Source organism: Pteropus alecto, unplaced genomic scaffold (assembly GCF_000325575.1).
Source record: "Pteropus alecto unplaced genomic scaffold, ASM32557v1 scaffold103, whole genome shotgun sequence".
NCBI classification, from domain to species: Eukaryota; Metazoa; Chordata; class Mammalia; order Chiroptera; family Pteropodidae; genus Pteropus; species Pteropus alecto.
The window spans coordinates 1,059,237-1,070,052 of NW_006436288.1; the positions used below are offsets into that span (position 1 = coordinate 1,059,237).

The 10,816-nt window shown below is 38.9% G+C and overlaps 1 pseudogene; it reads right to left on the reverse strand.

The window, feature by feature from the left end:
• Nucleotides 1-5,816: 5,816 nt before the first annotated feature.
• Nucleotides 5,817-5,938, reverse strand: LOC112480351 (annotated as a pseudogene).
• Between the last annotated feature and the right edge of the window lie 4,878 nt (nt 5,939-10,816).

Here is a 10,816-nt window from a genome sequence, read left to right on the forward strand (position 1 = left end):
CTACATCTGTAATGTTGGGGTAATAATGTCACCTTGCAGTACTGTTTGGAGGATTAAAGGAACTCAGGTACTCTCCACCCCCATGGTCAAATTGGTTCTGCTACCAAGAACTGAACCCAGCTGTTTCAAGAGCATTACATGGATGCATCATTTTAAGGCACAGCTATTAGGTGTTTTCCTTTATCTAAAGACTTTGAGATATTGTGAAATACTTGCCTTTGTAATTTATTAGGTATCGTGATTGAATAATGTTGAATGTGTGTGTACTGTGGACAAAAGATATCATATGTATTGTTTATACAGTGGTTTTAAGAGTAAAATGTTATGATGAAGTGGAATTTGAGGGCTGGATATGAGCCAGTAAGCATCAAAGGTCAAGTGTGTTTTTAATCTGTGGGTGGGGATCCACATATGTGAAAGGCTGTTTTAAGTTATACTGAGATTTTCGACTGCGTGAGGGCTTTGTACCCCTAACCTCTGCATTGTTCAAGGATCGACTAACAGGGTAGGTGGTATGTGTTGAGGCAGAGGTGTGTCAGTGTGTGCCACTTTAGAGAGGGTTGTGACATTTGAACAGAGACCTGAAGAAATGAGGGCATAATCAAGGAGAGAGCTAGGGGAGAAATTTTCAAGTCAGTGAGAAAGAACACATGCAAGGGACCTGAGATGGGAGAGTACCTGGTATGTTGAGGCAATTGAGGAGGCCAGTGTGGCCGGAGGTGACTGAGAAAAGAAGGTAGTAGCAAGAGTGGGTGCATGCATGGGCTCTAGAGGCAAGCTGCCTGGGTTCAAGTCCCAGTTCCACTGCTTACAAGCTGGGTATGTGAATCAGTAGACCAGTAAACCAGATTGTCCTCCCCCAGTGTTGGTGGGCCCAGTCTGATGGAGGCCTGAATGGAACAAAAGGCAGGGTAGGGGAGAATTTGACATCTCTGCCTGGATTTGAGTTGGAATATTAGTCTTCACTCAGACTAGAACTTACAACACTGGCTCTCCTAGGTCTCTATCTTGCAGATGGCAGATTGTGAAACATGAACTAATTCCTTATAATAATCACACAAACCAATTTCTTATAATAAACATGTATATGTATACAATTAAATATACTTAGATGAAATAAAATAGATTTATATATATGTGTGTGTATGTGTATGTGTGTATATATATACATATAATATACATATATATGTATGTGTGTGTGTGTGTGTGTGTGTATTTTTTGTTCCCTGTCTGTTTTTTGGGATAACCCTGACTAATACAGATAGAATACAAGGCAGATCATGTAAGACCTTGTAGGTTATTCATTATCAGGACTTCGGATTTATTCTGAGCAAGGTGGGAAGCCATTGGAAGGTTTACACTTCTCTTGCTGCTGTGTTGATCACAGACGGTAGCAGCAGGGGCAGAAGCCGGGAGACTGGTCAGCAGGCCCTTGAGGTGATGCAGATAAGAGTTGTTGATGGCTCAGACAAGGGTGGGGGCTGTAGAGATGGTAAGAAATGGTTGAGTTCTGGATGAACTTGAAGGTACAACTAATGAGATTTTGCTGGTGAAATGGAGTGTGAGGTGTTGAGGATGATCCAGAGATGTTTGGTCTGAACAACTGAAAGAATGGAAAACCTTAATTAAATACACAATATGTAGAACAGCAGCAGTTGGTTATCTTTGTGGCTCTTCTTCAGGAGTGAGGTACAGATAATGTCTGTCAGTCTCTCTCGCACCCTTCTTTGCCTCAGGTACTCATCTCTTGATTGCAGTTTGCTCAAATAAGGATAAATATATCTCCCTCAAATAATCATTTATGTTTTAGCTACAGCACAGTCTAAATTCATACTTAACCCGAACATTTTTTTCCAGAGGAAGTGACCTGCAGAGACAACCTCAGCTGGCATGTGGTTGACCTGTTTCGCCAATGCTCAGAGTCCTTTGGTTCCAGGGAGTCACAGCTTCCCAAACATCGCCATTTCCTATCACAGTTTCTGCTTCAGTTCATTAAACTAAGTGGCCCATTTGAGCAGTATTCCCAAACATAATAGCCTGCACCAAAGGGGAATTCGAGCCTCAATTGCAACACACACACACATGCACACACACACACACTCACACTCAAGTTTGCAGTATTTGAGGTGAGTTTTTTCAGCTTCTACCATTCCTAGTAATGGTATTGAAATATTTTACAGTCAATGTCATCCAGGATTGAAGCTCCTCTCCATACCAGCAGTCATTGCAAGGAGCACTTAGTCTTACATAGCTCAGCCCTGAGGTAGTGTCAAAGAAGTCCTATTTCCTCCATTTTACACCTCACCTCTTGATTTGGCAGCTCAGATATTTCCATGCCTTGAGCAGCCTCGGCCCAGATCTGAATGGGACTTCAGCTATGCTAATGTTTTGGAATCCCACTCAAGCTCTTCTCATTCAGCAGCAAGATTTTAGAGCCTGGAGAGGCCACAGCACAGCAAATACCCTCAGCAGAATGAGACGATGTGTGTACATGTGAGAAAAGTGGGGAGCCCACAGTTCAACAAAAATTTATGAGCTCTATGTGCCAGGTACGGGAAATAGAATAATGACTTTCCTTCTCCTCAATCATAGAACTTCATTCTTGTAAGAACTGTTAAGAATTTATGATCTCTGCCAGAGACCGAAAGACACTTAAGAGACATACCAACCAAATGCATTGTACAGGACTTCTTTGGATCTTGTTTTAAACAAAAGGTTAAGGAATTTGTCTAAGTAATCTAGAAAATTGAACCTAGGAATTATAGTCAATTTTCTTGGATAGAAATTAATGTATTTATGTTTAAAGAGTTCCTTTAATGAGGAGTAAGATTTTTATATGCTCTCAAAATATCTCTCCAAAAGAATAATGGCACAGTGGAGAAACTGGACAATACCTTCCCCAAATAATCAAAATGATCAAAATCAATGTCACCAACAAGGGATGATGTGCGTCTGGACTGAGGACTGATACTCTGAGAACAGAAAATCACCTATGTGGCATTCCAGCCAAACACCTGTAACCTGAATCTAATCACGAAGACATTAGAAAAATCCAAGTAGAAGAAAATACTATAAAATTACTGGCCTGTATTCTTTTAAAATGCCAAAATCTTAAAAAGAATAAGGAACTGATTCAGCTTAATGGAGAATAGAGACATGCCAACTAAATGCTGTCTGTGATTATGGCCTGGATCCTGTACTAGGAAATAAATGCTATAAGAACATTAGTGGAATAATTGTTTAAATTGGAGTATGGACTAGAGATTAGATAAATGTATCAATGTTGAAGTTCCCAAAATTCATAACTGTATTGTGGTTGTGTAAGAGAATATCCTTGTTCATAGTAAATACACACTGAAGTATTAAGTGGGTAAGGGGGCATGATATATGCAACCTACTATCAAACATTGTAGAGATAAATGGTAGAACGCACGCACACACACACACACACACACACACACACACAAACACACACACACACACTCTACTTATTTCATCTAATATCTTAGTGTCTTCCTTCTACTTTCCTATACTGCAGCCATACTGGTTTTCTTAGCATTTCTTAGAAATGCAAGCATGTTCTAGATCAGGGCCTGTGCTCTCACTATTCCACTGTTCGGAATGTTCTTCCCCTAGAAATTCACTTGCCTGGCGTCTCCTTGTCATTCAGGTTTCAGATTACCTCTTTAGAGAGACTTCCCTTGACTACTCTACATAATGTGTTTCCTTTCCCCCAGAGCACTTATCATTATCTGAAGATATTTAATTTATTTTTATGCTTTTTTTTCTTTTGTCAGCCTCTTTCCACTGGAATCACACATCATAAGGAGGGACCTTGATCAGGAATCTGTCCCCAGTACCTAGAATAGTGCTAGAAACATAAGCTCTCAATAAATATTTGTTGAATGGAGGAAGGTGGAATCGGGGGATGGTGTGGGAGGGACAGGACTCTAGGAAAGTTGGCAACATGGACAGGGTTACTGTGTGTGTGTGTGTGTGTGTGTGTGTGTGTATTAGTGTCTAGTGTTCCATTCTACACCAAGTACATTTTTTAGAATGGAGAAGGAAAATGCTGTGTAAAATATGCTTATTTGAAACTTACAGGCTGATCAGAATCAGCAATTTTGGAGAAAAAGAGGAATCAAAAGAGAGGAACTTTATTATGTCCATAATTCAATTGTAACGTCAGCTATTTTTTTATTTTTGATGACATAGTCTATCTATATTAAAACAGCAGCTAGAATGGTAGAAGGATCTAGTTTCCAGTTACATCTACACGGATGGATTTTCCTGTATTTTGGGACGTTCCCCTTCTATCCTATTTAGAACAACGTTATAATTTTCCCATTCTACTGAGATCAGTACCTGGATGTTTTCATCCTCATTTCTCTGTGATACTTTTCTTGTAATCTTTGCTATGTGGACCTGTGATGTGGATCCATGTTGCTCCAAGTGTGCTCCTTGCATCTGAATCACTTGCACAGTCTGTTAATAACGCAGAATCCTTGGCCTAAATCAAAATCTCTGGGAGGGGAAATAGAGAAACTAGTCACTTTTTAAAAATGTTATATATTTTTTAGAGTAAAAAATATGTTTCAGAAATTCAAAATGTACTGGGATGTGTAGTAAACAGTTTCCTTCTAACCCAGTTTCCCACCCACCTGCTTTCCTTTCTCAGAAGCGTGTATTGTTATATTAGTTTATTGAGCTTTTGTATCTCTGCCTTTTACTTTTGTTCTATAATAATAACTACATCATTAGATTTTTTGTAATTCATGACAAAATGTTAGGTCTAAATTTTCATCTGATCTGTATATAGATATTTTTCTGTTGAGTGTTTTTTAATTCCCCTTTTCTATTCCTTTCCCCTCTCTCTCTCTCTCTCTCTCTCTCTCTCTCTCTCTCTCTCTCTCTCTCGCTCCATATAGAGTACTTCCAATCTTTTCTTTACACTGACTTCTATATTTTTATATATATATACTATACTATATATATAGTATCTATATATATAGTATACAGAGATACTATATATATAGATACTATATATAGTATCTCTGTATGGCTCCTATGCTGGTTCCATTTTGATTACTCAATTTTGAATGACTTGAGTTTTTACTGAGTCAGCTGTCATAGAAGATCAATGTGGGAAAAGGGCAAGAATGTGTTTCAAGTTAGGGACATTAAAAGAACAATTCTGTGATATACGTGGGAATTCATTGGTCTTTTTTCTCTCCTCTCCAACCAGATAAAATTAGTTCACAGTGTAAATTGTCTCTTTACCTACCTCCTTATGAGCAGATGATCACAATGCTGTTGCTGCTGCTGGTGATGATGATGATGATGATGATGATGAGGAGAAAAAAGATGGGGAAGGGGTGAGTATGCCTAGTCTAGGGGGTTCTTCTTTAAGACCATCTCCTGTATCTTTTGGAATCAACCTGTGGATCCTATTCCCCACTGTTGCAAGCAAATTATTACAATTTTCCACTCCAGCGTATACCCTTAACCTTGGTGAAATGCCTTTGCCAACTCTTTCTGAGATCTATAGCCCTGGGTGATCGCCCTTCACTGAATTTTCTTGAATCCCTGCTTAATCCTCTCTGCTTTTATCATTCTTTTGTCTCCTTTGAGATTCAGGGCTTCAACTGCTTTTTAATTTTGCTGAATATTATGTTTGTGTTTCCTCTTCCTCTTGCTGTTTTGGGGTATTTCTAAAAGGCATTCTGCTTTTACACCACTGTATTTAATTCAAAAGTTGGAATCCGCATTTTGTATTTAACTAACTAACTAATTAATTAATTAATTAATTAATTTTATGCCTACAGCACCCCATCTTCCTAGGTGGTCTCCCATCCAAGCAAGTACTAACTGGGCCGACTCTGCTTAGCTTCCGAGATCAGATGAGATCGGGCGTGTTCAGGGTGGCATGGCCATAGATGGAATCTGCATTTTGAAAGGTACTCCAGCATTACATTTTAAAGATAATCACAAATTCTTTGACATTCTTTCCACTGAGAGGTGGAATCTAATTTCCCTTTCCTTTGAATTTGGATTGGCTTTAGTCACTCACTTATAGTAACTCATTTATAACAGAATGTGACAGAAATGACACTACATGACTTCTGAGTTAAGTTAGAGAGACCATGATGCTTCTGTCTTATTTGCTTGCCCTTGAAGCCTTGAGCTACCATGTAAGAAGGCTGGCTACTTGAGGTTACCATGCTGTGAGAAGGTCCAAGCCACATGGAGATGCCATATTAAAAAAAACTGGGTTGATAATCCCAGTTGAGTTTAGCCTTGGAGTTATCCCAGCCCAGGCACCAGACATGGTGAAGAAGACTCTAGCTTATTCCAGCCTCCAGCCATCTGGGACAACCCTGTTTAAGTCTTTTGAACAGAAATTGTGAAGCAGATATTTTAAAGCAGATGTTGTGAAGCAGACACTAGTTATCCTCAGTGTGCTCTGTCGGAATATTTGACCTATAGAAGCCCTAAGCATAGTAAAACAGTTGTAGTTTCATGCCTTTAATATGGGGAAGGTTTATTAAGTAGCAGTGGATAGAATGCCCGATGATACTTTTGCACAATAAAATTTGAGAACTACTTCTGTGATAATTTCCACTGCACTCAAGATAATCGATGGGGTGGCTTTGTGCTGTTTGAACGTAGCTAAGCTAGAACTACATTTCTCAGAATTTCCCTCCCTTTGATGTTCCAGGTTGAGGTTGGTGACAAAAGAAATTTGTGCAAGATTTAAAAGGTGGAAGAGAAAAAGCAGCCATTTTTAATGCTCTGAAGGTCAGTATAGGGCATCATTTCTTATTGCAACTCAAATATGTTATCACTGATCTGCTGGTTTATGTTGTCATGGAACAGAAGCCTGTACCTCTTTCAGCTTCTGATGGAGTCTTTTTTTTTTTTTTTTGTATTTTGTTTGTTTGGATAGTTTTTTTTTGAGCCTTGGGCCAGGTGAAAGTGCAGCTGCATGATGAAAGATACCAGAGACTGGGAGAGTTAGCACACCCCTGGAGCAAAGCAGTGAATAAGTACTGCTGTCCATCCAAATTAAAAACAAACAATGAACAAAAAATCTTTTTCTCCTCTATACTGCTAGAGATTGAAAAGAACACACTTGCCAGATTAATAATGTATACCAATGACAGGCTGTTTCAGAAAAGGTATCACATCTAGTATAGAAACTGTGATTGAGACTACCACTTGGTTAAGTTTATATAAGTTTATAATAATAAATCAGCAACTGTCAGTCGATCAATTTTCCTTTTTCTGTTTCCTTTAATTCTTCTAACTTCTGTAATTCTTCCCAGTATGTGGTATCCCTTTTGACATAGTATCATGACCGGAAGAGGAGGAAGGTGATTCCAGAGGCTTTTACTTGGCCATTTCTACCACAATGATGCTTATGCAACAGGTCAAGAAACAAATCTGAGGGTTTTCCCCATTTTTAAATATAATCATCCCAAGGATGCACTCAGGGACTTGACAACTACTGGTAGGTTCATGTGCTCTCTATACCCACCATGAGATAGAATGGGGCTAGGACTCCACTTAATCTCCTGTCTTTCATAAACCTCCACTCTATCCTGGGACTATGATGGCATTTCAGGTCCCCTGGCATCAGTATCAGCCCAAACTGTGTATCCAATAGCTCTCAAAAGGTCTGGGTATTCCCCTTTCCCCATTATGTCTGGAAAATGGCTGCAGATCCCTTTGGAGGAGGAATGGCGAATTGCTTGTTGTATGTTTTTGCAGTGGCATTGCAGGGTCATTTATCGAAGGGATTAGGCTTCCTCTTCAATCAGTAGGCTCTGAGTCTCAGAACTGCCCTAGATCTAGAAAATGAGACTGCAAGTACCCATTGTGACTGATATCTGCCTTTTGCTCACTAATTTTTTGTGTGGTTATGTAATTTTTGTGTGTTTATATAAACCAAGTAATTTTCTAATCTGTTGCCCATCTATATTTCTCCTAGTAACACCATGGTCTATTAGCCACTGCCACAGATCTTGATAGGCCAAGGGACCTTGATTATTACTCAGCCTTTATCTGTACTACAATAATTTTTACCTCAACTTTTAAGATTAGGTGCTACCATCTTGCTTCTGTTATTCTGGAATCCTATCACCCTGGTTGATGATAGAGAGCCCAATTCCATGGCAGCATCTCCTGCAATCAACTATGATGTGTAGAGGACACTTACCTTTGAACTCAAAGATGTTGGTGCCCATCACCAGTGTTACCTCTCATTGCTCTTGTGATGGGAGTGCCCCCTGGGCCTTCCTAGGGAACCTACTTAGGCAGCAGTTTCTCTGGTTCATATAACACTCATTTTAACATTTGTACTTTCCTGAACCTAACTAACATCTTCAACACTCTGTCAAAGGCATTACCGGCATTTTTATCTCATGGCAGACCAGCATTATGTCCAAGCTTCAAGGAGTCATCCCAACAGTGTTTGAGGACTGACTTTGTGTGTCTTTATCAGGACAATAAGCCCCATATCCTGAAAGAGTGCTCGCATGTCAATAATCGCTCCCTTGTCCTGCCTTATATCCTTCCCTCCCTGTCTAACATCCTCAAGCTCCACTCCCACACATGCCCCAGTTCCTGCCGATACATGTTGGCCAGGTTCACTGGGTGTGTATACAGTATGTTTCTAGAGGAAACCCCAGTTCCTGCCGATACATGTTGGCCAGGTATTCAAATTCACTGGGTGTGTATACAGTATGTTTCTAGAGGAAGAATTTCCCACTTGGGTTGTGCCATGACTTGTCCCTAGTCATCAGTTTGAAGGCAGTTAGGGAAATGGAGCCAGATCTTGAGGAGGACAAGCACCGTTTTGTGAAGAATCTACCTCAGGTGAGATCGTTTGGATGTCTCCAATAGAATGGAGGCTGTTCTCTTTTAGTGAGATGGGGATGGAGCTGCTTTTGCCAACTTGGAGGATTAAGAGGTATCAGAGCTCAAGGTTATTAGACTCTTACATCCAGATATCCCCATCTTAGTCTCTGGTTTTCACTATCCTCACATCAGGTATTAGACCTTGACTTGAGACCTGTTCAGGCTGTTGTTCATTATTATTTGAGCTCTGCTAGCCTAGCAATGAAATCCTGGACTTGCTTTTCAGCAGAGTCTGCCCCCTGTGGCTACACAGGGTAAGAACCTCTTTAAACACTACCATGGGGGCTTTCTCTTACTCTCACAGGATGTCTTGAGATGTCTGACACTTTCACAGGATGTTTCGAGTTGTTAATCTGAGCACATATATTTTTTTCTTCAAAGCTTCGAAAGCTATGAACAAAAGCCAACCAACTCTATGCTCTTTATAATTATCTCTTTCTTACTTATCACCAATAATAGTATCCGTACCAATCAATGTCTGACCTGTAAGTAACCCAGTTCCAAATTTCTTTCTGAGGGTCTACTTTCAAGAGCTACTTCTACTACCAACTGTTTTAGCCTAGGTTCTTCAAAAATGCAGAGTCTGAGACAAGGACTTGCATGATGGTTGTTGGTTATTTTGGAAAATGATCTATGAAGGAACAGAAGAAGGAAGAATGAATCAGGAAATTGGAAGATAACCTAAGAGCACATCATTGAGTTGATCCCACTGTGGGGAACAGAGGTTAATCCTTCCCAGAATGCTCTTGGAGGTCATATAGAGCGTGCGTAAAACTTGTCTTCTTGAAAGGGAAGGAGGGAATATTCATCATTCATTTCTTGTGCAAGGATTGCCCCATGAGGTATTAACTTTCTCGAATTTTCAGTTTTTAGAAAAATTATTTGGTTCTTTTGTATTCTCTAAAGGTGATCACTGAGGTTTTATTTTAAAGTATCATTATAAACTTATAGATTTTACTATATTTTATATGTTTCATTTTATTACAATCATGATTCTTATGGATAATATCCTGTCTTTGGCTATTGGGAGACCCTTCAAATTGCTTCCATTTTTGACCATTGGGAACTCCTTCGCATTGGTTCTTGTGACCTTTCGACATGACCCCAGTGGACTTCAATAGCTTCCTTGTTTTCTAGTATGACTAGATATTCAAAAACCTGCTCCACAGGAGCTCATTCATTTGCCCAAGGAGCCCGGGGTTCCTTTTCAGGAGAAATGGTATTTATAGATTACAGTCTGGGCACTAGGGGTCCTCATTGGGTTGGTCATAGGCCTTTTCCCTGGACAGAGCTAGAAATATGTATTGTATGAAAAAGAAAGCTATCTCATGGGTAAATACTCATATTTCCAATTTAAATAAAATATTAATTTTATTGACTTTATATTTGTATCTTTTTACTCTTATTTATTAACATACTTAATTTGCTTTAGCTTATTCTATGTGTATATATGATACTTTCAAACATCATTAACAAATTACTTATTTCCTTTAGCCTATTATATACATGTGTTTAATAGCTTCAAACTATTGTTATTAGCAATGTGATCCCTGAATACAACTTAAGATTATTTTGCAGTTTTTTTTGCAGATTTTTGCAAATGTTTTTTCCTTTAGATTATATTTCACTAGGAGGGTATTGTCAAATTTCTGTATTTTCAAGTTATTGAATTAATTCTCCTTTATATAGTTAAGCCATCAACTTGATATACTTGATATTTTGTTTTCAGTTTTCAGGGACTGATATTTTCCTATCTTGATTTAATTTTGTTTTATAATTATTGAGACTATTTACATGGTTTCTAAGTTAAAAGTTATAAAACAAAGTATATTCAGAGAAGTTTAGTTTCTAAATCTATTTTCTCTAATCCACTTCTTCCTCCTAAAAGTAACCATTT